The sequence below is a fragment of the Somniosus microcephalus genome, chromosome 8, assembly GCF_052327205.1.
Source record: "Somniosus microcephalus isolate GS21.2 chromosome 8, FLI_Smic_1.0, whole genome shotgun sequence".
In the NCBI taxonomy this organism is placed as follows: Eukaryota; Metazoa; Chordata; class Chondrichthyes; order Squaliformes; family Somniosidae; genus Somniosus; species Somniosus microcephalus.
In genome coordinates, this window is record NC_140994.1 from 180,577,553 (window position 1) to 180,596,807 (window position 19,255).

The window sequence follows — 19,255 nt, forward strand, 5'->3', positions numbered from 1 at the left end:
ACTTTCACGTGGCTGATCGCGGCCGCAGGATGCCCGTTGGACCCATCCTCGATGTGTGCAGCTTCAGTCGACATTTGCGTTTGTTAAAGGGAAAACTGGAGAAAGGGCGGCAACGGTCCAGGTTGTTGTTGCTTTCAGGAGGGGTTAACTCTGCCTGGAGGGCGGCAACACTTGTAACTGTTGTAAATTTAGGAGAAAACAGCCGGGAGGGCGGCACGCTTTTTGTTCACGCCGAATCGTGTAGTAGGTAACACAACCAGCAGGCTGAAGGGCTGGTGCGTCGTCGGCGGAGAAGGAGTCGTCGGTGTTCACGAGGGATGGGTTCTCGTGGTTCGCGAGGGATGGGTCCTCGTGCGCGAGGAGTGCGTCCTCGTGTTTTGCGGGGGTGAGTCCTCGTGGTATCCCCGCGGGGCGTGCTCTGATCTTGTGGGCCCGAACATGCTGTACCCCGCGCTTGGAGAGATGTATACTTGCTGTTGCTTTGGATGTAGAGGCGGACGATCCACGTGGCGGTAGAAGAGTCAAATACGGAGACCGTGAGCACGTGCGTGGTCTGTGCCGCATCGATGTTCTCGGCGAACAGGGCTTCTACCTGCATAAAGCACGAGGGAGACCGTGGCTCCCTGGATTGCGGTAGCGACAGCAGAGCGGCTGATGCTTCCATAGCGTGCTTCGTTTGTGAAAGACGTTCACAAACCCACCAATTGTAGCGCTGGTGGATGAAGGTTGCCGTTGGTCATGCTCTACCTTTGTGAAATCGTTAGTGAAAAACGGGCTCACCTCCAAGCTGCGCTTCCGTTGTGAAGACGTTCGCAAGGACGGGGTCGCTTTTGGTGGAATCGATGTTAGGCGGTTGCTGTTCCGTGGTTGTTCGTCGGTTGTGCGTTGGTCGTCTTGTGGGAAGACGAGGGTCAGGCTGCGTGTTGCTACCGTGAAAATCGTTCACGGATACGGGTTCACCAATTGTAGCATTGGAATTGATGAGCTCCCGTACTCACGTCGTGGGGTCACCAATGTAGCGGTTAAAGTAGATCGCCACTAAATAAGAGAGTTTGACTTCGACGAACTATTAACAAGTTGTTTATTTACAGGAACAGACTAATTACATCAGGTAAGATGGCAGGTAAGATGGCTGACTGTAGGAGCACCGTGGTATAGGTCTTGTCCCAGCGGGGACTCCATGAGGAATTAGTTCGCAGTCCTGTGGAGAGCGTGATGACGTCATCACGCTCTGCTGTGTGTTCCCACGCTTTGGGCGTCACGTGACCGTGTCGTGATGTCAGCACGTTCGCGTGCGCTTCGGCGGTCCCGTGACCTGCGCCATTGCTTCGGTGCATCTCCCCGGTATGGAGGCTGGCCATTGAGGCCGAGGTCGCGAAGCCAGGCTGTGCCGGTGCTTGCCGCGGGAGCAGGAGATCGCGTCGCTCCCGTCGGCTGGCCGATGCGGCTGAAGTTGCGGTAGGCCGGGCTGTGCCGGCGGCCGTCTTGGAAGACCGAGTTGGGCCGGCGGCCGGCGCGCATGTGTCACGTGATGCATGACATCAGCGTGTTAGGTCACCTCTTAAAGGGGCAACGGCCCAACAGGTAAGTTAAAGGGGCAACAGCCCCAACAGGTAAGTTATACATACATAAGTAAGTTAAGTACATACAGTTAGGTAAGTTAAAGGGAATTATGTGTCTCAATGTAAAGGACAACCCGTGGGACCGCTACACTACTATATTACCCCCAACCCTATTGTGGTATCTTGAGCTGGCCATAGATGGAGACAAACACAGGTTAACTCCGTAACATGATTTAATCAACCCTTGCACATAAAAGCTTCTGCATTGAGGCAGCATAAACAAAAGAGTACAACAGTACAGATCAGACTTAACTCAGGAGAGCAATTGCCACAGCACCACCTGGTGGATCAGGTTACTCATAACCTCCCAGGTTACTACACTCCTCCCTCCTTAAGGTTGCCGTATGCAATTCTTAAACAATAACCCTTACTAGGTACTACATTTTATTAACCAGTATGCTCTAACCATGGTTAACCCCTGACTAATTTAACAGGTTTGTATAAGTCTTTCTGGTTGCTTGCGAATCCTTTGTGAACGTCTTAATTCCACTTGTGGTGGATTCTCAGATTCATTCGCACTTGAGATTGGAGTAGTCTCTGATGTTGGTTTTACTCTGTCCCGCTGTGGCCTGGCAGTACCAGTGTCCACTGGCACCTTATAAGCCGTGTTGGGTCCTGGAACAGCCTCCTCTACTGCCCTTTGTTCCATCTGAGGCAGTTCCCCCTGCTGCCGGCTGAAAAGCTGATCCACATGCCGACAAACCCCTCGACCATCCCCTAGTAACACGGAGTACGACACAGGTCCTGTAATATCCTGGATTAGTCCTGGTATCCATTTAGGTCCATAACCGAAGTTCCGGGTGTACACAGAGTCCCCTATGGTGAAATGGCGAGCTTTAGTATGTTAGTCATGGTACGCTTTTTGGTTTGTTTGTTTTGTCTCAACCTTGCTTTTGAGATCTGGGTGTATCAGGTCTAACGTGCACCGCAACTTTCTCCCCATCATCAACTCAGCCGGAGAAAGCCCCGTGGTAGCTTGGGGTGTTATACGATAACTAAACATGGCTCTATTGAGCTTGGTCTCCAGGGTGTCACCTGAGCTCTTCCTCATGAGCTCCTTAAAAGTCTGCATGGCTCACTTGGCTAACCCATTTGAGGCTGGGTGATATGGAGCTGAGGTGACATGTGTGATTCCATTCCTTACCATGAATTCTTTGCTCCCTTCACTAACAAAACACTGTGCATTGTCGGATACAATCATTTCTGGAATACCATGCGTGCTGAAGCTGTTCCTGAGACAATTCAGTGTGGCATCAGTCGTTGCAGAGCTCACTGGATAAACGTCGATCCACTTTGAGTGAGCGTCAACCAGCACCAAAAACATTTTGCCCATAAAAGGTCCCGCATAGTCTATGTGAATTCTCCTCCAGGGTTTGCTGGGCCACTCCCAGGGATGGAGTGGTGCCCCAGCAGGCGCTTTCCTCTGTTCCTGACATATAGTGCATGACTTTACCTTTGACTCAATTTCAGCATCCAAGTTAGGCCACCATAGGTAGCTCCTAGCCAGTCCTTTCATTCGTCATTCCTGGGTGCGATTGATGCAACTTTTCCATCAAAGTAGAGCGTCCCCGCTCTGGGACTATGATGCGTGCTCCCCATAGCACACATCCATCTTGGACACTGAGCTCGTGCTGTCTCTGTCTGTACGGCGCGAACTCCGGTCCCTCGCGGTGATCTGGCCAGCCTTTCAACACATACTCACGGACCCTTGACAGAACGGGGTCCTTGGCTGTCCAGCCCTGGATTTGTGCTGAAGTCATCAGGGGACTGATCTCCTGATCCAGCATCAGGACGTGCTCCTCAGGGGAAGTACTGCGAGGAGATTTTGAGAGGGGCAGGCGGCTGAGAGCATCCGCATTCCCGTTTTCCTTGCCGGCTCTGTACGTGATCACATATTCATAGGCTCTTAGTATTACTGCCCATCTCATTATTCTCTGTGATGCCATTTGAGGCACCGCTTTCATCTCATTCAGTAAGCTAATAAGAGGCTTGTGGTCAGTACTGATTACAAACTTCCTCCCCTATATGCACTTATGGAATTTCTTTACTCCAAATATAATGGCCAACCCCTCTTTATCAAGCTGTGAATAGTTCTTTTCCGCAGCTGTGAGCGTGCGTGAAACAAACCCGATGGGCCTTTCTGCTCCATCTGGCATGCGGTGGGTCAACACTGCCCCCACTCCATAGGGTGATGCGTCGCAGGACATTATCAGCTCCTTCTTCTCATCGTAATGCACCAACACTCTGCTGGACTTAAGTAGCTCCTTTGACTGCTGAAACGCTTTTGCTTGCTCTGGCCCCCAACGCCATGGCTCCTCCGTTCTCAGCAGTTTGTGCAGGGGTGCCAGCAGCATCGATAAGTTTGGAGGAAACCGGTTATAATAATTCAGGAGCCCTGAAGTGGGTGCGGATGCATCCTGCACTGCCCGCACTTTCCCTGGTAATGGATGGAGGCCTGTGGCATCCACCCGATGTCCCAGGAATGTAACTTCCTTCTCCATGAAACTACACTTACTCCGTTTCAGGCATAGCCCTGCCTCTTCCAGCCGCTGTACCACTTTTTCCAGTGTTTTTAAGTGATCCTGATCGTCACTTCCTGTTAGCAGAATATCATCTAAGTACACGGCCACCTTTGGAATGCCCTGCAGAATGCCCTCCATAGTCCGTTGGAACTGGAAGACTGGAAAACTGCTAATGTAACACCCTTATTTAAAAAGGGCAGTAGACAGAAGGCTGGAAACTATAGACTGGTTAGCCTAACATCTGTGGTAGGTAAAATTTTGGAGTCCATTATTAAGGAGACAGTAACAGGACATTTGGATAATCATAATTTAATAGGACAAAGTCAGCATGGTTTTATGAAGGGGAAGTCATGTTTGACAAATTTGCTGGAGTTCTTTGAGGAAGTAACATATAGGGTGGATAAAGGGGAACCAGTGGACGTAGTGTATTTAGACTTCCAAAAGGCATTTGACAAGGTGCCACACAGAAGATTATTGCTTAAGATATAAAATCACGGGATTGGGGGTAATATTCTGGCATGGATAGAGGATTGGCTATCTAACAGAAGGCAGAGAGTTGGGATAAATGGTTCATTCTCAGACTGGCAATCAGTAACTACTGGTGTTCCACAGGGGTCAGTGCTGGGTCCCCAACTCTTTACAATCTATTTTAACGATTTGGAGGAGGGGACCGAGTGTAACATATCAAAGTTTGCAGATGATACTAAGATGAGAGGGAAAGTAGTGAGTGAGGAGGACATAAAAAACCTGCAAGGGGACATAGACAGGCTAAGTAAGTGGGCAGAGATTTGGCAGATGGAATACAATACTGGAAAGTGTGAGGTTATGCACTTTGGCAGGAAAAATCGTAGAGCAAATTATTATCTTAATGGCAAGAAACTGGAAAGTACTGAAGTACAAAGGGATCTGGGGATCCTGGTGCACAAAACTCAAAAGGTTAGTATGCAGGTGCAGCAAGTAATTAAGAAGGCCAATGGAATGTTGGCTTTCATTGCTAGGGGGATAGAATACAAAAATAGGGAGGTATTGCTTCAGTTGTACAAGGTATTGGTGAGACCGCACCTGGAATACTGCGTACAGTTTTGGTGTCCATACTTAAGAAAGGACATACTTGCTCTCGAGTCAGTACAAAGAAGGTTCACTCGGTTAATCCTGGGGATGAGGGGATGGACATATGAGGAGAGGTTGAGTAGATTGGGACTCTACTCATTGGAGTTCAGAAGAATGAGAGGCGATCTTATTGAAACATATAAGGTTGTGAAGGGGTTGGATCGGGTGGATGCGGGGAGGATGTTCCCGATGATGGGTGAAACTAGAATTAGGGGGCATAGTCTTAGAAAAGGGGCTGCTCTTTCAAAACTGAGATGAGGAGGAACTACTTCACTCAGAGGGTGGTAGGTCCATGGAATATGCTGCCCCAAAAAGCTGTAGAAGCTACATCATTACATAAATTTAAAACAGAAATAGACAGTTTCCTAGAAGTAAAGGGAATTAAGGGTTATGGGGAGCGGGCAGGAATTTGGACATGAGTCTAGGTTCGGATCGGTCATGGCCCTGTGGGTAGCGGAGCGGGCCCAGGGGCCGTGTAGCCTGATCCTGCTCCTATTTCGTGTGTCTAATTCTGTTAGATTCAGGAGATGGTTCTGTGATAGTGGATTGGCGGTTAGGATCAGATCAGCCATGATCTTATTGAATGGCGGAGCAGGCTCAAGGGGCCGATTGGCCTACTCCTGCTCCTATTTTTTATGTTCTTATGTTTTTATTGCTGGGCTAGAACTGACACCAAATGGTAACCTGGCATACGTGAACAGCCCCTTGTGCGTGTTCACTGTGACAAACTTTTTTGATTCTTCATCTAGCAATATCTGCTGATACGCATGACTCATGTCGTTTGGTGAATCTTTCTCCCCCAGCGAGCGATGTTAACATGTCCTCCATTCTCGGAATGGGGTACTGTTCCAGTGATGATACTCTGTTCACTGTTAACTTATAGTCACCACACACACTTACGTTACCGTCGGGCTTTAATACCGGGACTATTGGTGCCGCCCAGTCTGAAAATTTCACTGGTTCTATTACTTTGTCCCTTAGCAGGCGATCTAGTTCCGCCTCAACCTTGGTTTTCATTGCAAAAGGTACCGACCTTGGTATAAAGAAATGAGGCGTGGCATCACTGGCTACATGAATCTTGGCTGTGGCTCCCCTTAAGGTGCCCAGTTCATCCTTGAACACTAACTCATGCTTCATCAGCACTTCTTGCAGTGCCTCTGTACTGTCCTCCATTTTATTCATTGCCTGCCAGTACACTCAACTCACTGATCCACCCTCGCCCTAACAGGTTTGGCCCTGACCCTGCTACCACTACCACCACAAGCTCTTTGGTGACTCCTTTCTGTTCCACTTTTACTTCGGCTGCCCCCAAAATGTCCACCTTCTGTCCTGTGTAGGTTTTGAGACTAATGGGGCATGTACCTAGCTCTGGTACTTTTGCTTCCCCCCATAGCTTGGCGTACTCAGTCTGCGACATTATGGTTACACTACATCCGGTGTCAATCTCAAACTTTACTTGAACTCCGTTCACTATCAAATATTGAGTGAGAGGGGGTACATTGGGCCTTGAAGTGTCTATGCTGTATATAGTGAAAACCGACTCACTAGGCTCTTCTTCTTGTATGTAATTTGCCCGCTTTGTGTACTTCTCCCTCCCCCCTTTTGCATGCTTTGCCCCTTTAGCACTGCTTCTCTCACTCACTGCCCTTTTACAGACTTTCTTTAAGTGCCCTATTTTTCCACAATTGTGGCACTTTGCCTTTGCAAACCTGCAGTCCTTTGCATAATGGCTCGTCCCGCCACATCAGTAGCAATCCCCAACCCCGACTGGTGGACTTTTCGTGCCAGCTTCCATCTTGAAAACAGCTCCTCCCACTGGTTTACTCCATTTCTCCTTGCTCATACTGTTTAAGTCCTTAATTCTCGTCGCCATATGTGGTATCTTGAGCTGGCCATAGATGGAGACAGACACAGGTTAACTCCGTAACATGGTTTAATCAACCCTTGCACATAAAAGCTTCTGCATTGAGGCAGCATAAACAAAAGAGTACAACAGTACAGATCAGACTTAACTCAGTAGAGCAATTGCCACAGCACCACCTGGTGGATCAGGTTACTCATAACCTCCCAGGTTACTACACCTATGAGCCCTAATCTTGTGTAATAATGTTTTATGTGGCACCTTATCAAGTGCCTTTTGGAAATCCAAATATACTACATCCACTGGTTCCCCTTTAGCTACCCTGCTAGTTACATCCTCAAAAAACTCTAATAAATTTGTAAAACATGATTTCCCTTTCATAAAACCATGTTGACTCATGTTATGATTTTTTAAGTGACTTGATACCACTTCCTTAACAATGGGTTCCAGCATGTTCCCGATGACTGATGTCAGGCTAACTGGCCTGTGGTTCGCTGTTTTTTCTCTCCCTCCTTTCTTGAATAGCGGTGTTACATTTGCGACCTCCCAATCTGCTGTGACCTCTCCAGAATCTAGGGAATTTTGGAAGATCAAAACCAATGCATCCACTAACTTTTCAGCTACCTCTTTTAGTACTTTATTAATCTATGTAAAAAAATTGGAGCTGTCCCACAAACTAGTCAAGCAACAGCCATAGTCATACTCACAAAATCATACCTTTCAGCCAATAGCCAGACTCCTCCATCACCATCCCTGGTGTAGGGGTTTGCAAAATTCCCCTATCTTCCCTGAAGATTGGGAAATATTGGTCCACATCGTGGATGAAGAATTATGTGTTTTGAATTGCCTCTGGGTTGGGTCAATGTTTTTAAAGCATACTCAGAACCACAAAAGACTGCTCTGAGCTGGGCTGCACATGGACAACACCGGAATCGAGGAAATTCGTGGAAATATTCGCACACATTAAGACAGTACATTTGATTAAAATTTGTGCCCTTGAGCCTGGTCAATGACAAAAGGTTTTAAAATGGCCGTCAGCAAGCATGGCCAAAAGACAAAAGCAGCTCGCAGCTCATGGAGTATGTCTGTGAAAAAGTGGGAGGATCGAATACAGGGGCAGTCAGACCTGCCAATCAAAGGGAGTTCCCTTCTCAGAAGCAATCGATGTTTGTTTATTGACTTGAGGGATTAACCCACTTGAACTAAACCGCAGAACAATCGGCTCTGTTTGCACAGCAATCTAGCCCCATTTCAACACCACTTACATGCAATGGATACATCTAAACCCCGGAAAAAGGACTTTGATAGGGGACAGATCAGTATGGATGGGTTTGAATCACCCATTACTCAGAACAATAGGGCAGTTGGATTCCCTTTTGTTTTAGCCCAGGTGAACTCCGGATGTGGGCGGGTACACTTCGGCCCCAGAGTGCAGACACATTAAACCACTCCAACCACTTTGAATCAGCCAATGACAGTCCTTCTCTTGTATATTGGAACCTTTAGGCGCAAGGTTTGCACACAGACTTTTTCAGCTCCAAACAGGAGTTGGCAGGATATAAAGATAGCTTCTGAGAAGCTATCGCTCTCTCTTACTTCGCTGGACCACAGGTGAGCAGGTTTTCTGACTCCTCAGCAAGGCAATCTGGTAAGGAGTTAGGGGGTGGTAATTAAGGGGAAATTGCTAAGATTGTTTAATCAACATTATAGCCATTAATCCCTCATTTTTGCCGTCTGCCTTCCCCCCATTTAAGCAATTTTACTATAATTACTGTGTTCGTGTGGTATAGTTTAAAATTTGCTTACAGTTTCTTTAGTTTAATAAAGTTTGAGTTTCTCACACCCAGACCAGTTGTCCATTTTAATATATCATTAATTATAAGTCCTTCAGTCAGAACTGGAAGGTGGGGTAGCAATTCAAAACCGCTGTTTACATTGGTTTACAGTGTAGCAGCAAAAGGCTGCCTGACCAGGTGAATTACCGTAAACCAGACAAAAGGTTGGAATTGGTCAGATTGTGGGCAATGGCTGCTGACAAGGTAAATTACTGTAAACCAGTTAAAAGATGCCCCCTACAAATTGGCAACCGCGGCAGGACTGGAGGCAGTTCTTGATATGATGAGTGGCCTGGATCTGGAGAAAGCATCAGCTCTTGTTTCTCTCATTTTCAGTATGTGGGTAGCCCTGCGGATGTTAGCGGCAGCGTGTAGGCTGACCTATCATGGTATAGGTGGCTGGGTTAAGAAGGGTGAGATGAGGGTGTAGGAGGAGGTTAAAGAGGCCAAGAATCAGGAGTCCCAGTTTGAAAAATGCCAGGCAGAGGTAGAACGCCTCATAAGAGAGGTGAATGAGGCCAGAGCTAGTGGAATGAGGGTGCGGGAAGCGAATGCACGCCTCACACTGGAGGTCACGAAATGCCAGGCTTTTATAGAGTGCCTTGTGGAGGAAGTCACAGAGGCCAGGGACAGTGAGATGAGGCTACAGGAGGAAATCGCACACCTCACCCAAGAAGCTAGCGAGGGAAAAAGCCATGCGAGGAACAAGATAGAGTTCCTAAAGTGCCAGATTTACAGTTCAAAGAGGAACGAGATGAGACTGGGGGAAGAGAATGCCCGCCTCACCTCAGAAGTAACAGAGCAGGAGGAGATGGTTAGGGAGGTAAAGGCAGCTTATAAGCTGGCCTGCGACCAAAGGTTTAGTGGAGCAGATCATACCCCATGTAACAGAAAGATAGAGAGTTTGGGTATGGAGTTAAGGAGGACTAAGCTGCTTAAGCAGGGGAACAGGGAAGGAGAGTTCTGGGACCCCTGTAGAACAGGTCCGGTAGCAGAAATCCGGGACAAGGGAGGCACACAGGGGATAGTTTTGGCCCCAGACCAAAGGCAGGTCCAAGTCCAAAATTCCCCATTTAAAGCCACCCGGGTAAGACAACATGAGTTTGCTGACCAGACAAGTTCAAGTTCACAGCCTGTAAAGACAGGGGCTTGTTTCCAGGGAAAAGTTGTCCAGCCCACAAATTGGGACACTTCCCTGCCCCAGTGGAACCTAGGTTTTGGCCAAAGTTTAACTTTGAACAAGTTATATGGTTCAGAAACAAAGAAACAGCAACCTGAGATTAGAAATCTGCAGGCTGCTGCCCATCCATTCACAGAAGATCGCTTGGAGACTGCCCACGCATGCGCAGTCGCTGGTCTGGAGACAGGAATTCCCCAGCCTTCTGAACAAGAGGTTCGCGCAGGCTCAGTCATGCGCCTGAGGGGAGAGGTTTCTCAAGACCAGGTCCGCGCAGGCATGGTCACGCGCCTGAGGGGAGAGGTTTCCCAGCACCAGGCTCGTGCAGGCGCAGTTCCCCAGCCCATACCACCAGCGGATCCTTTTCAGTTTTCCCATGCAGGCGCAGTCGCGCGCCTGAGGGGAGAGTTTTGCCAACAGGAGGTTCGCGCAGGTGCAGCCGCGCGCCTGAGAGGAGGGGTTTCTCAACACCGGGTTCACGCAGGCGCAGTCGCGGACTCGGAACCCCAAGAGGCTCTTGCTCACTGTGAGGCTGAGCGCGCAGGCGCAGTCGGCTGTTTAAAGGTCCCCGCTTCCCGATCCATACGCGCAGGCGCAGTAGCCTGCTTGGAAGACCAGCGGTTCTTCCTATCCTTTTCAAATGAATCAAATGCGCAGGCGCGGTTGCCTGTGAGAGTGTAGCAGATCCCCGGCCCTTTGAAAAGATTGTCCGCGCAGGCGCAGTTGTCTGCGGGACCCCAGCGGCTCTTTCTAAGTTTTTCCGCGCAGGTGCAATCGCCTGTTTGAAGCCAGAGGCTTCACAGCCTCTGCCGCGGGACTCTGAGAAGGAGGTTTGCACAGGCGCAGTTGCCGGCGGGACCACAGCGGCTCTTTTTCAGGAGGTTTGCGCAGGCGCAGTTGCCTGCTTGAAGCCAGAGGCTTCACAGCCTCTGCCGAGGGACTCGGGGAGGAAGTTTGCACAGGTGCAGTCGCCTGTTTAAAGGGACAAGCTTCCCAGCCCATTTCCAGAGTGGTTCCCCCCATGATGTGGGACCCTGGGGAGGCAGGGATAGCAATTCCTCTTGCAGGGGAGCTGGTAACAGGTTCTGGACATGGGGAGGAAAATTTCCAGCCACCAGCAGCGGGTGGTGAAGGAATACCTGCCCCCAGTACAGGAGTGGGTAGGGAAAAGCAGACAAACCCGGAGTACCGGCAGGCTGCCAGTTATCTTATACAGTCCGGGATGTTTGCATCAGGGGGAGAAGGCTCCCAGCCAGCTAAGGCTGTGACCCAAGCTCAGGGTCTGCCAGCCAAAGTTTCCCCCACAGATATGCCGCTCAGAAGGTCTCAGCGGGTCCGCAAGCCCGAGACAAGATGGTCACCCACTTTACAGTGGAGTAAGGCGGTCTCCCGAACAAGGGAGAAGCCAAAGAACAGAGCTCCCCAACCAGCGGCCATAAGCTGCGAGGGGCCAGAGGCAGGAGGCAGTCCAGCTTCGCTGCAGCCAGCAGTAATCTGTGACAGTGCCAGAGATTAGCCTGGCCGTCCGGAGACGGGCGGCATTTGTATTATAGCTATGTGTGTATATAGCTTGCTTTAAGGTGTAAATTGTAAGTTTAGAATTAACTGTTGTCGTTAAGTTTAAGTTTATAAGTGTGCCAAATGTTTGTATTTTTGGTCTGAGGTCGAGGGACCCAAATACACCTCCACCTAAGGCAGCAGGTCAGTCAGAGACCTGGCTGCATGTCCTTTTAAGTTTTTGCAGGAGATTGGACGAAGAAGCAGCCCTGTTTGCCCAGCCCGAGCTGGGCATCGAATGACGATAAGGATACAGAATGTTGGGGATCACCTCGCCACTGGACAAATCCAGAGGGAAACCCCGCAGCGACCTTTGGGAGAAACCGGACAGGGTCCGGAGGAACTTGCCTACTCCTCCTACGTGGAAGAGATGGCCCCAGCTGGGCGGGGCACGGCCCCCAACCCAGCACTATCCTGACCGAAGTTCACTTGCGGGAGACCTCACTGTTGAGGAGTCATGGTGGGGAAGCGTGGGCGCCTTGTCAGATAGGGACGCGTTCCCTGGGAGTGGGTGGTGATGGCCCGGGAAAGATGTAAAGGGGGGGGAGACCCAAGAGTCATGTGGGTGCATTCGGAGAAGGGAGGATCTCACCCGGGGGCCCACGGGCAAAGTTAGAGTGTAAGTGTGGCTGGGGAGGATGAGTGGGTGGCCGGATCTGGGATCCAAGTTTGAGTGTGGGGCCAGTGAGAGCCGCCACACAGGCACCCATCATTTTCTGCAGCCAGTCGAGGGAAGATGGAAGGGGGAGGGACTGGGAGTCACGATTCCATACTCCCCTGTCTCGGTCTGTGCCAAGGTAAATTTAAACACGAGGGTACCCCGCCTCCACAAAGGGGCAAGGGAACGGCTTGGGGCTGGCAGAGCAGGCTGGTCTGTCAATCCATTCTGTATGTTTTAAAGGTTTAAGACAATTCAAGGGGGGTGGAAGGAACATTTACTGACCGGGTGGGAGGAGCAATACCCACTTGAATTTCGCGACCCATCATTGGCACGTGATGGTCAGGGTTGTTTAAGCATGTTGTTCAAGATTTTTTTTTGTATTTTGTGTTACAGCCCCAAGTGGAGCAGAGGCGTAGGATCCTCTCCGTCCTTGGGATCATTTTGTGACAACTCCAAGTTGAGCAGAGGCATAGGACCCTCTCCGTGCTTGGGATCATTTTGATTACATTGTATGACTAAGATTTCAACATTTTGTAATACGTTGTAATGTAACAAGTGATGCAGGGGTATGAGACCCTTATTGTAAAATGATGTATCTGTAAGATGCCTACCGTACCACGGTTTTTCTCAAATTTTAGGGGAATAGACGGGTCGGGGGATAAGTGGTAGGTAGCTATAGGTAAATACAGGGGATGGTTGTTTGTCGGGGGTCATAAAATTTTGCTCACTCCTTTGAGTGGATACTACAATCAAGTTGGAAGTATCCAAAGGGCGGACTGTAGGGGTTCACAAAATTCCCCTATTTTCCCTGAAGATCGGGAAATATTGGTCCACATTGTGGATGAAGAATTATGTGTTTTGAATTGCCTCTGGGTTGGATCAAAGCATACTCAGAACCACAAAAGACTGCTCTGAGCTGGGCTACGCATGGACAACACCGGAATCGAGGAAATTCGTGGAAATATTCGCACACATTAAGGCAGTACATTTGATTAAAATTTGTGCCCTTGAGCCTGGTCAATCTCAAAAGGTTTTTAAATGGCCGTCAGCAAGCATGGCTAAAAGACAAAAGCAGCTCGCAGCTCGTGGAGTATGTCTGTGAAAAAGTGGGAGGATCAAATACAGGGGCAGTCAGACCTGCCAATCAAAGGGAGTTCCCTTCTCAGAAGCAATCGATGTTTGTTTATTGACTTAAGGGATTAACCCACTTGAACTAAACCGCTGAACAATTGACACTGTTTACACAGCAATCTAGCCCCATTTCAACACCACTTACACACAATGGATACCACTAAACCTCGGAAAAAGGACTTTGATAGGGAACAGATCAGTATGGATGGGTTTGAATCACCCATTACTCAGAACAATAGGGCAGTTGTCCCTTTTGCTTTAGCCCAGGTGAACTCCGGATATGGGCGGGTACACTTCGGCCCCAGAGTGCAGACACATTAAACCACTCCAACCACTTTGAATCAGCCAATGACAGTCCTTCTCTTGTTTATTGGAACCTTTGGGTGCGAGTTTTGCACACAGACTTTTTCAGCACCAAACAGGAGTTGGCAGGATATAAAAGATAGCTCCTGAGAAGCTATCTCTCTCTTACTTCGCTGGACCACAGGTGAGCAGGTTTTCTGACTCCTCAGCAAGGCAACCTAGTAAGGAGTTAGGGGGTGGGAATTAAGGGGAAATTGCTAAGATTGTTTAATCAACATTGTAGCCATTAATCCCTCATTTTTGCCGTCTGCCTTCCCCCATTTAAGCAATTTTACTGTAATTACTGTGTTCGTGTGGTATAGTTTATAATTTGATTACAGTTTCTTTAGTTTAATAAAGTTTGAGCTTCTCACACCCAGACCAGTTGTCCGTTTTAATATATCATTAATTATAAGTCCTTCAGTCAGAACTGGAAGGTGGGGTAGCGATCCGAAACCGCTGTTTAAATTGGTTTACAGTGTAGCAGCAAAAGGCTGCCTGACCAGGTGAATTACCGTAAACCAGGTAAAAGGTTGGAATTGGTCAGAGTGCAGGCAAAGGCTGCTGACAAGGTAAATTACTGTAAACCAGTTAAAAGATGCCCCCCTGCACTGGACATGTCCTGTCCCACTGGCAGGACTGGCTCCCCAGGGGGGCGGCACAGTGGTATAAAGTTGGGAGGGAGTGCCCTGGGAGACCTCAACGTTGATTCCGGACCCCATGAAGTCACGTGGCATCAGGTCAAACATGGACAAGGAAACCTGCTGCGGATTACCACCTACTGCCCTCCCTCAGCTGATGAATTAGTACTCCTCCATGCTGAGCACCACTTGGAGAACCAACACGAGGGAACAACCTACTTGAACTCATCCTCATCAAGCTACTTGTCACAGATGCATCTGCCCATGACGGTATTGGTAGGGGTGACCACTGCACAGTCCTTGTGGAGGCGAAGTCCCGCCTTGACACCTCCATCGTGTTGTGTGGCACTACCACAATGCTAAATGGGATAGATTTACAACAGATCTAGCAGCTCAGAACTAGGCATCCATGAGGCACTGTGTGCTCTCAACAGCACCAAAATTTGTAACCTCATATCCCAACCCTGGTTCAATGAGGAGTGTAGAAGAGCATGCTAGGAGCCGCACCAGGCATACCTAAAAATGAGGTGCCAACCTGGTGAAGCTACAACACAGAACTAAATGTATGCTAAACAGTGGAAGCCACATGCTATAGACAGAGCTAAGCAATCCCACAACCAACGAATAAGATCAAAGCTCTGCAGTCCTGCCACATCCAGGTGTGGTAGACAATTAAACAACTAATGGGAGGAGGAGGCTCTATGAACATCCCCACCTCCAATAATGGCAGAGCCCAGCAAGTGAGTGCAAAAGACAAGGCTGAAACATTTGCAACCATCTTCAGCCAGAAGTGCAGAGTGGATGATCCAACTTGGCCTCCTCCTGATGTCCCCACTGTCACAGAAGCCAATCATCAGCCAATTAGATTCACTCCATATGATATCAAAAAATGACTGAGTGCACTAGAAACAGCAAAGGCTATGGGCCCTGACAACAACCTGGCTATCATGCTGAAGACTTGTGCTCCAGAACTAGTCATGCCTCTAGCCAAGCTGTGCCAGTATAGCTACAACACTGGCATCTATCCGACAATGTGGAAAACTGCCCAAATATGTCCTGTCCACAAAAAAAGCAGGACAAATCCAATTCGGCCAATTGCCGCCCCATCAGCCTATTCTCAATCATCAGCAAAGTGATGGAAGGTGTCATCAACAGTGCAATCAAGCGGCACTTACTCACCAATAACCTGCTCACCGATGCTCAGTTTGCATTCCACCAGGACCATGCGGCTCCAGACCTCATTACAGCCTTGGTCCAAACATGGACAAAGGAGCTGAATTCCAGAGGTGAGGTGAGCGTGACTGCCCTTGACATCAAGGCAGCATTAGACCGAGTGTGGCATCAAGGAGCCCTAGTAAATTAACGTCAATGGGGATCGGGTGGAAAACTTTCCACTGACTGGAGTCATACCTAGCACAAAGGAAGATGGTTGTGGTGGTTGAAGGTCCATCATCACAGCCCCAGGACATTGCTGCAGGAGTTCCTCAGGCCAGTGTCCTAGGCCCAACCATCTTCAGCTGCTTCATCAATGACCTTCCCTCCATCATAAGGTCAGGTGGGGATGTTCGCTGATGATTGCACACTGTTCAGTTCCATTCGTAGCTCCTTAGATAATGAAGCAGTCTGTGCCCGCATACAGCATGACATAGACAATATTCAGGCTTGGGCTGATGAGTGGCAGGTAACATTCACACCACACATGTGCCAGGCAACAACTATCTCCAACAAGCGAGAGTCTAACCACTGCCCCTTGACATTCAACGGCAGTACCATCGCAGAATCCCTCACCAACAATATCCTGGGGGTCACCATTGACCAGAAACTTAACTGGACCAGCCAAAAAATACTGTGGCAGCAAGAGCAGGTCAGAGGCTGGGTGTTCTGTGGCGAGTGACTCACCTCCTGACTCCCCAAAGCCTTTCCAGCATCTACAAAGCACAAGTCAGGAGTGTGATGGAGTTCTCTCCACATGCCTGGATGAGTGCAGCTCCAACAACACTCAAGAAGCTCGATACCATCCAGGACAAAGAACCCCACTTAATTGGTCCTAAGCTGTGGAATTCCCTCCCTAAACCTCTGCCTTTCTACCTCTCTTTCCTCCTTTAAGACATTCCTTACAACCTACCTCCTTGACCATCTGCCCTAATTTCTCCTCATGTGGCTCTGTCAAATTTTGTTTGATAACACTCCTGCGAAGCACCTTGGGACATTTTATTACATTAAAGGTGCTATATAAATGCAAGATGTTGTTGTTGTATTTAGCCTGAATGTTTTAGAACAGCACTGCAGCATGACTACTTAAACTCAGATTTGACTTAATAGGTTTCTCTCATCTTGGTTCCAATAGTGAAATGATCACTCTTCAGAATAATGTACTGTATCACTCTGTCCTCAAACATGACGGCCCAGATTTTGCGTTCAGCAGCGAAGGAATGGCGCTCGCCATTCATCACGCTGACAGCTGCCCACAGACTTTTTGCCGGCTTTTGAGTGGCAAGTTATGGTTCCTAGAGATCATTTCCTACACGGTGGCCTCTGCAAGGGATCTGTGACGTGTGTGAGCATGGCAAGCAAAATCGTGGCTAACTTCAACCAACCAGATTGAAGAATCCTCACTGTGCCACGCAGTTTTAAACAGGATGTATTAATTAGATTTAATTCATTGTAGAATCATGTACAGAAAGTGAAATAAAGTGAGGGAAAGAAAGAGATAGAGAGATAAAAGAGACAGAAAGACAAAGTGAAAAAAATAATTATTGTAATGTTTTTCTTTTAAATCCCGAACAATAATTAAATTCAGAAGGATTGAGACTCCACACTTGTAAAAGAAAATTTTCATGGCCAGAGAGGTTGTTTGGCAGTAATTATGGCTGACCACGTTGTTGAAAGTTCACTTACACCTGGATGTACCAGCCCTAACTTTTTCTGCCGTGTTTAGTGGTTAACCAGTGGGTAATGTAGGGGTCACAAAATCCCCTCAGCCCCCGAAGATCAGGAAATATTAATCCACATCGGGGACGAAGACCTGTGTGATTTAAATTGTCTCTGGGTTGGACAATGTTTTGAAACATACCCAGAACTGCAAAAGGCTGCATTAAAAAGCTCGTAAGCTGGGCAGCTCTTGGACACTGGAATCAAAGAACTTTGTGAAAATCGCACACTTTAAGATTGTACATTTTATTAAAAGATGTTCTCTTGAGTTTTGGACTGTTAAAAATGGCTGAACAGACCTCATGGAAACAGAATTTAAAAGGACAGACAGGCGGTTAGCATATGAAAAAGCTCAGCGCTGCCATGTAGTGGGTTTGAATGGAGCCCGAGCTGTCAGTCACCCTGTGGTATTGGGCAGGTCCGGTAACCTACAAGCTGTTTGTTTACACTGAGGAGTAGCCCATTTGAATCAGCCAATCATTGGACAGCAAGCACACTGGGTTGTTTACACACATCGATTCACTGAAATTGACTCTAAGATCAAGTGCTTGAAACTGCCAGCATGAACAAAGGGACTTTGTTTACTAAAGGTGGAAGTCACATCCCCATCCACATCAATGGGGCTGTGGTGGAAAGGGTGGACAGCTTTAAGTTCCTCGGAGTCCACATCACAGAAGACCTCTCCTGGTCCCTCAATACCTCCTCTCTGGTGAAGAAGGCCCAGCAGCGCCTATATTTCCTAAGGAGGCTGAAGGGATGTAACCTGTCACCCCTGATCCTCTCTAACTTCTACCGCTGCACAATAGAGAGCATCCTGATGAACTGTATCACAGTATGGTATGGCAGCTGTAGCTACTATGACCGGAAAGCCCTGCAACGGGTAGTCAAAACTGCCCAACGCATTACTGGCACCCGGCTACCGACCATAGAGCACATATACCAGAAACGCTGTTTACGGAGGTCACGGTCCATCATCAAAGACCCTACCCACCCCAGCCACAGTCTGTTCGCCCTCCTGCCATCTGGGAGACGCTACAGATGCATTCGCACCCGTACGACCAGATTTAGGAACAGCTTCTTTCCCAGGGCTGTCATCCTACTGAACTCCACAAATAAACTCTAAAGCCTGCACATCTGCCAATGCACTTTATTATGGTTATGTTTATGTTAATGTATTACAAGCCAAATGTATGTTGAATGTTTAAATGTCTTAATCTAAATGTACACTCTCGGGAGCCACAAGCCTACATTTCGTTGTACTGCACTTGTGCACTAACAATGACAATAAAAGTTGATTTGAATTGATTTGATTTGATTTTGATTTGACTGTCAATTAATTGCGGTTCCAGATGACCACAGGACAATGCTTTGTTTACAAAGCAATTGAATGCTATTAGCATTTGTTTGTATATCAAGTGGACACATCCAAACTGAGGAGGAACCGTTTAAATGAATGGGAGAACACATTCAAACCACTGCAGCTTTATTCGAAAGCCATCACAGACAATGGACTCATTTACACTGCAACTTTATCCAAACCCATCCCAGACAAGTGGACAGTTTGGATCTCTTTTGTTTTAGCCCAGAAACATCAGATCTGGGCGGGCCCCAAAAAAAGGGGTATAAAAGATAGCTTCCCAGAAGCATCGCTCGCTTCTCTTTTACTCTTTGGACTGCAGGTGAGCAAGGCTTCTGACCAACTAGCAAGAAAATCTAGTGAGAAGTAAAGGGGTGGTAATTTAAGGGAAATTTTGCTAAGATTGCAAAATTAACATTGTAGCCATTTATCCCTCGTTTTGCCATTTGCCTTCCCCTGTTAAGCAATTTTACCATGATTACTTTGATCGTGTGGTGTAGTTTCTTTA